This window comes from Carlito syrichta, unplaced genomic scaffold, assembly GCF_000164805.1.
Source record: "Carlito syrichta isolate Samal-C Ts95f unplaced genomic scaffold, Tarsius_syrichta-2.0.1 Scaffold94729, whole genome shotgun sequence".
Classification (NCBI taxonomy): domain Eukaryota; kingdom Metazoa; phylum Chordata; class Mammalia; order Primates; family Tarsiidae; genus Carlito; species Carlito syrichta.
In genome coordinates, this window is record NW_007038825.1 from 7,243 (window position 1) to 14,729 (window position 7,487).

Consider the following 7,487-nt stretch of genomic DNA (forward strand, 5'->3'; position numbering starts at 1 on the left):
CAGGCTCAGGCAATCCACTCACCTTGGCCTCCCAAAATGCTGGGATTACAGGCTGAGCCACTGAGCCCTGCCCCCTCCTCCCTCTTCTTCACTCCTTCTTTAGAACCCTCTCATCACAGTCCTCAACCCCCACGCCCCCAACCCAATCATCCACTAATATTTTACAGATTCTTTCATGTTGCTCGAATGGATTGTTTTTAGTAACACCTCAGATAATACTTTTTAGGCAGGTTTTATATTTAGCTTCTCTCTTAATGTTTTGAAGGGTTTCTCCACTGCATGATGATGACTTGCTACTCTCAGGAATTCTGTTTCTTAGTGACTATTTGGTACCCTCCCAGTTTTGCAGACCTTCAGATTTCCTAGCATGTTGTAGGGATTTCTTATAATGTATAAATCACATAGTTTCCTAAGATCTGTCACTTCCTAAAGCTAGTTACAGCACTTGCCAGCTAACTCTTGCTTTTTTTCAGAATGATTTGAAATAGCTCATGTATTAAACAGTAATTGAACATCATAGTCCTAAAATTTAGCAAATGCTCAAGTTGAATAGTTAAATGGTGATTCTCTAAAATTAAAATTATGATTGGGAGAGCAAAGCCTATATGTTTTCTTTAAAATACAAATAGATATTACTGGTTGTTAATATTGTTACTCCACCCTTTCTTTAGGTAGAGTACTTTTGCAAAGTATTTTAAAAATCCTTTGAGTTATGCAAGGTTGTTTATCAGACTACTGTCTGATCTGTCTGCCAGAATTTATTAAATAGCTCATCAGTGACCCATTTAATGGTGAAATTGCTCCACTGTTGCATAAACAGTAATCTTAGCCAGCAGTGTTATAAAAATTCATAACAAAAGAGTATTATCTAATGAAAGGAGAACATCCAATTTCTAGAATAAAAGTCTCATAGTTTGTATAGGCATTGAAAACAGTACATGCCAAGATAAGGAGTCAGAAAATTAGTGTCATCGTAAGAACAGGGACCATGGATAGATAGTACAGGATTAGGCTTGACTGTTATGTTAGCTTATTTAGAGCACTAGAAGAGGGAGGTGCATTGTTTATAGCATAACAGGCTCTAATACATACTTAGATGAGGATGAAACAATATGATTCTGGAATTTGCTTTAAAATACTCTGGGGTGGTAGTGAGCACAGGACAGAGGAAACAAGTCTGGCAAAATGTGATAATCATGGAAGCTGAGTGTTTAATCTTTCTTATGGTGCATGGAAATATTCTACAATAAGTAAAAGAACAACAATGACAAAAATCCAAAAATTTTCTATGATTTTTAAATACATATATTTTTTGAGTTGGAGTCTTACTCTGTCATCCAGGCTGGAGTGCAGTGGCATGCTCACAGCCACCACAGCCTCAACCTGTTGGGCTCAGGCGATCGTTCCACCTCAGCCTTCCAAGTAGCCATCACTACAGGTGTGTGCTACCATGCCCAGCTAATTTTTTGATTTGCTGTAGAGATGAGGTCTTACTAAGTTTCCCAGGCTGGTAGGCCGTCCTCTCACCTCGACCTCCCAAAGTTCTGGGATTACAGGCTTTGCTTTTAAATGCAAAGATTGTGCAACCAATAAGAAAAGAATATGGTTTTCACAGCAGACTGAGCAATTTAGGAGTGATGAGAGAGTTTTTTAAATGATTCCTTAAAATTTTCTCCTAATATCCTATAAATTATGAACTTGAATGTTTCTTGTGTAATATTCTCAAATGCAACTACTCAAAATTACCATTATATAATATGTTAGGACATTTAAAATATTTTAATGAAATTCTTTAGACATGAAGAAAGATAAGGACTAATTATAACTTTAAAAATATATAGATCAGTGATATATCACTGTTGTTAAAGATATTAACATAATCTAAATCTGCATTCACAGAGTGATAACATCCCAATCATGGAAAAGTACAGAAAAACATAGGTAGGATATGGAGAGTGTCTAGAAACCTTGTCATAGGTAGAGGAGTGGCTTAAGGGTTGGGATGATTCAGTAAAGTGAGGAAGTCTGAAGGCAGACCTGGGGAGCTATCCTCTAGGAAATCAAGGTTGACATGTGGAAAAATAGGAGCATTTTTCTGAGTTATTCTGGGGGACTTATCTGGAACAGGTGCACATGAGTTATAGACAGGTTCATTCTAATCATAAGATTTTTTTTTGATACATTCATTGTATTTAAAAATCAGAAGAGGCCTTTTTTCTTCTTCTTCTTCTTTTAGCCCTAATATCTGAATAATGAGCATCTTTCTATTGGTGATCATCATTGTATACTGCCAACCCATTTTGTAACCTCCAAACATGTTTCAGTTAATTATATGTTGGCCTGTTAGTTCTCTGGTGTGAATGACCATGTCTGTGCTGCTTTTGCACTCTTAAAAAGGCTCTGTACTTTTGTCATGTAATTTGCTGACAAAATCTCAGTTAACACTGATGAACTGGGGGATGTGTAAGATGAGAAACTATAGAAGCAGCAAGCGTTAGCTTTTGTTTGGAGCAGTATTTGTTGTCTAGCCTTATTACTTTCCAAAATTTAGAATTGACAGGACTATAAAAGAAGGATTCAAGTACTGTGTGTTCAGTGCAAAGAGACCTAAAGACGATTAGAATAATTTTCTAGTCAACCTGCATTGAGGTTTTGTGCTTATTTTTACTTGGCCAGCACATCAAGAAGTAAGCCAAGTCTTTTCAGTATGAGTTTTTTAGTGGGGGTTTCGACTGAATGTTTATTTCAAGTAAAGGAGCATTTGTCTGTCCTATCAGCTGGCCAAGCCACTCAGGAACCCAAAGTAAATCTGTTCCAGAAGGAGCTGCAGAAGAAAACTTTGATCTGCTCATATAGTCTTCTGTGTTAGTAACTTGGTTGACCTCAAAAGTATATGTGCTTGTTAAGATTCGGGTCCTGTTAAATAAGGATAAATTTGAATTCGTATAAATTCCTAATTCAAAGTGGCCAAAAAGGAAATGTTTTTATCATGTACTTTTTGTGCTTCTGAAGCATAAGTGTAGTGAAAAAGTTATAATTCAGCAAAAAGAAAAAAAAAGAAAAAAATGATCTCAGTCTTTTGTGGCTTTGTAATGCTGACATGGCTTCTTTTTCTACCTTTTTTAGTTCTTTTGTTTGGCTGGTTTTACTCTCTAGAGGCCTGCTACTGCCATAAGTAGCGTTTTTAGCATACCATATTCTGCAAACTGCATTAAATGCCACATTTTCTGTTATGAAACAGTTTGCCTGGTTCAAATTATAATCTTACCCTTCCTGCCTTTTGCTGGTAAATCTGTTTTGTTTAACTCTTGGAAACCTCACCTAAGTTTTCAAGAAATATGGTTTGTTTTTGGCTGTGATCCTGATGGAAAAAATGAACATGGTCTCTCATTTCAGTGTAGAAACTCTCTGTGCAGTTTCTTAATAAATGGCAATCTTGAAACTACCAAGTTGACTTTATAGGAGAACATGCTTATCCTTCTTTAAAGGGATGTTGAAATTAGCCAGACATCAAACCAAGGACTTGGAAATAAGCATCTGTTTAATCGAGCACTATACTCACTTCTCTTCCCATGGTAATCCCATAAAGTTCATGAAACGTTACTGCCCTGGTTTTAAGATTATGGAATTACATTGTTTTAATTATTGGGACAAAATATTAGGGGAAAATGGTGAAATTATATCCTACATTTTCCACAGTGGGCCAAGTTGGAGCAAAAACTCTTAATGGAAATCAGTATGTGGGAATAATGGGAAGAAAATAAGCCAGAACTAATACAGAACTAGAAATAACCTCAGGTAGAAGGTTAATTAAAGGTTATAGACTATGTTGCTAGGAAGTCCCAGATCTTCCTTTCTTCTAGTCCATTCACCTCACTGAACATCTTCCAAACCCTTTATCATCTTTCACCTTCCTTCTAATCCTCTGAGTAGGGACTTTGATCCCCCTTCATCCCCAAAGGACTTTACCCTTTGGGAGTTCCTGCCCTGGGTCCCTAGAGACGTCACGAGAAACTAGGTGCAGGGGATGAGGGTGGGGAGGTGGAGATCCCTTTTTATTGGTTTGCAGGTGTTAGAAATGGTGTGAAGGGGATTCTACTGTCATAACAAATTAGAACTGTATTTCTTTTCTCTAGAAATGATGTACAGTTAGGTTAGGATTTCAGGTGCTGTCAATATTGTTAGCATGGGAGTGATATGATGTGAATCTACATAGATGCTCTGCACACACTATCCTCTCTTGCAGTGAAGGGACATGAGCTTGGGGAGTTGACCACTTTTATAAGTAGGAAACAAGCCTCCTCAGTGTCCAGAGGGAGATTTTACCTCATCCTTCAAGGTTCTTTACTGGAAACTCAACCTTGAGCGATGGCCTAGGTGGCCAAGGCCTTGTAATTTTAGCATACCCAGTAAGACATAGAGGAGCAAAACTTATAAGAGGCCTCCCAAGAAATGAGTCTGTCAAGAAAAATGTGGGTCTATTGTAATCTATTTGCAATGCAGAACAATTCATAAAAATGAAGAGATCCTGTGTTTTATTTTTTTCAAAAAGCAAACTTTGACAGATACTCTAGTTGTTTGTTTTACCTATAACACCCAAGAATAGGTCATCAGGTCCAAATGTGAGCTGAATCTCCTTGAATTATCTGACTAACTTAGATCTAAGAAGGTAAATAATGAATAGAAACTTTTTAGTAACTTTCTTCTTGGGTTACCCAGGCTGGAATGCAGTGGTAAGATCATGGCTTACTGCAGCCTCGAACTCCTGGACTCAGGCGATCCTTCTGCCTCAGCCTCCCAAGTAGCTGGGACTACAGGCACTCATTACCATACCCAGCTAATTTTTTGTTTTCTTTTTTAGTAGAGATTAGGTCTTGTTATGTTGCCCACCCTGGTTTCGAACTCCTGGATTCAAGCAATCCTCCCACTCCAGCCCCCCAAAGTGCTAGGATTATAGGCATGAGCCACTCTGCTGGCCTTTTAGTAACTTTAAACAACAAAGAAATTGAGATCATGATTTTTTTTTTAGGCTACACAGTAGATGACTCCATCAGAACAAATTCAGTAGGATGGATTTGGAGATCTGAAAAGCATTCCAGATTTTAGTAAAAAAAACACTTCTGTGTTGACTATATTTTGGCTTTGCTGCTACCAAGGACTCTTTGCAAGTAAAAGAGAAGCATGTTTTGTTAAAGTATTTGCAGTTTCTCTTTCAATGGAGATTTGGGGCTGCTAAAAATTTATCTTGAATAAAAATTTTGGCTGTTAAGTTTCATTTGTGGTTACAGTAGTTTTGGAATGGGAAGTAGAATTTCTCTGCCTTCTGATTGCATTGGGATAGATTTACATTTTGGTACCTTTAGCATTATTTATTCTGTATTTTTTAGTTTGTCATCATGATAAGGCTAATACATAATTGTTTTTAAAGGCTGCTGATTTATATCTTAATAAATAAGTACTTCTCTCTCCTTTTTCTGATTTCCCTTCCTGAAGCCTTCCACTGGGGAAGACAGTCTTTTCTTGCCCAGATACATTCTAGCCAATCAGTTCCCCTGCCCAGAAGTAGTCACTCTTATTAGTTATGTGTGAATTTTTCCTGAGACAGATCTTTAGTAGGAGGGGGGAATCCCCCCCAAAACCAGAATTTATTTATAAAAAAATTGTGTATTCTTACGTGTTTAAACTTCAGTTACCTTCAAAGTACTCTCCATTTGTTGCAATATACCTACTGAGATGCTTTTTTCCTCTGCTCAAAACGGTTTTTGAACCCATCAATTTTGACGTCTTTTAGTGCTTCTGCCATTTTTTTGTTTCACCTCTTCCACATCAGCAAAACGTTTCCCTTTGAGGATTTTTTCATTCAGGGAAACAAAAAAAAAGTCACTGGGGCAGGATCGTGCGAATAAGGAAGGTGGGTCTTGGGGGTCATGCCATTTTTGGTCAAAAACTGCTGAACACTCACCCATCCATTACCCATCATGAAATTGGCAAACTCGTGGAAAGAATTAAAAAAAAAAAACATTAACTGAGGCCAAACTCAGGCTGACTGGTACACTGATGCTGAGGATTTCTAGAACACTTGCCTATCAGGAAAAGCCTATATTACAAGGGACCCACCCTCCAAAACATAATTCTGGTATTTTTTGGGTCCCCTCTCGCATGTAAGAACTTACAGTTTTATTTATTGATCTATTTTCAGAAATGGTATGATATTATCCATGCTGTCCTTCAACTTGCTTTTCTCACTTATTTTAGAGATCTTTCAATATCAGTATATAAAAAACTTTCTTATTCTTTTAATAGTTGCATAGTAGCCTGTTTCATAGGAATGCCATAATTCTTTAAAATTTTTGTAATATTTTCTTTATAAATATTCCTCCATTGAATAATTTGGTACTTGTTTCATTTTGTTTATATATAAGTACATCTGTGGAAGAAATTACTGCAATTGGAATTGCAAGGTCAGAAGGTAGATACTTTTTCAGTTTTGATAGATTTTACCAAATGGTCCTCCATCAGAGTAGTTTTAATTAAGAAGTCACAGGGCTTCTTCATAGAGTCCTTGGATAGGCCTCAGTGTTTCCATAGACACATAGACAACCCCCCTTTTTCTCATCCTATTCTTTACTCAATTGTTAGTAATATTTTGTGTATACATGAATTTGCCTGGGGAGAGTTCATAGCTGTCTTTTTTTTTTTTTTTTTTTGGCAACATCATTGAGATAAAATTTATATACCATAAGATTCACCGTTTTCAAGTGTATAATTTAGTGGTTTTTAGTATATTCACAGAGTTGTGTAACCATCACTGCTATCATTCCAGAATGTCTTTATTACCCTAAAAAGTGAGCTCCATACCCCTTAGTAGTCATTCCTCTTTCCTCCCTCCCTACAGCCCCTGGCAGCCACTAATTTACTTTCTATATGTGTGGATTTGTCTACCTAGACATTTCACATTAGTAGACTATACGTTATGTCCCCTTTTAGGTATGGCTCTTTTCACTTGGCTTAATGTTTTTCAAGGTTCAACCATGTTGAAGCATGTATCAGTACTTCTTTTGTGGCCACATAACATTCCATTGTATGGATGTACCATATTTTAGATAATCCATTCATCAGTTGATGAACATTTGGGTTTTTTCCATCTTTTGGCTTTTATGAATAATGCTACTGTGAACACTCATGTATGTCTTCACAGTCTTTTTAAAATCCTTTTTTTGTAACATATAAGGAGTATTTGTAAACCAGTGAGAAAAATTTCAGCTAGCCCAGCAATCAATGGGAAAAATATATGAATAGATAATTTACAAAGAAGAATGGAAATTTTTTTTTAAGAGACAAGGTCTCACTCTGTCACCCAGGCTAGAGTGTAATGGCATGATCATAACTCACTGAAACCTTGAACTTCTGGTCTTGAGCTATCCTTCCACTTCAGCCTCTAGAGGTGCTGGGATTACAGATATGAGTCACCGTGCCCAGCTAAGGTT

At 36.9% G+C, this 7,487-nt stretch overlaps 1 protein-coding gene across 1 annotated transcript in view; it reads left to right on the forward strand.

The window, feature by feature from the left end:
- ATF6 (activating transcription factor 6) overlaps nucleotides 1-7,487 on the forward strand; it is a 174,127-nt gene that overhangs the window by 904 nt on the left and 165,736 nt on the right. The gene's annotated exons all lie outside the window — the stretch shown is intronic.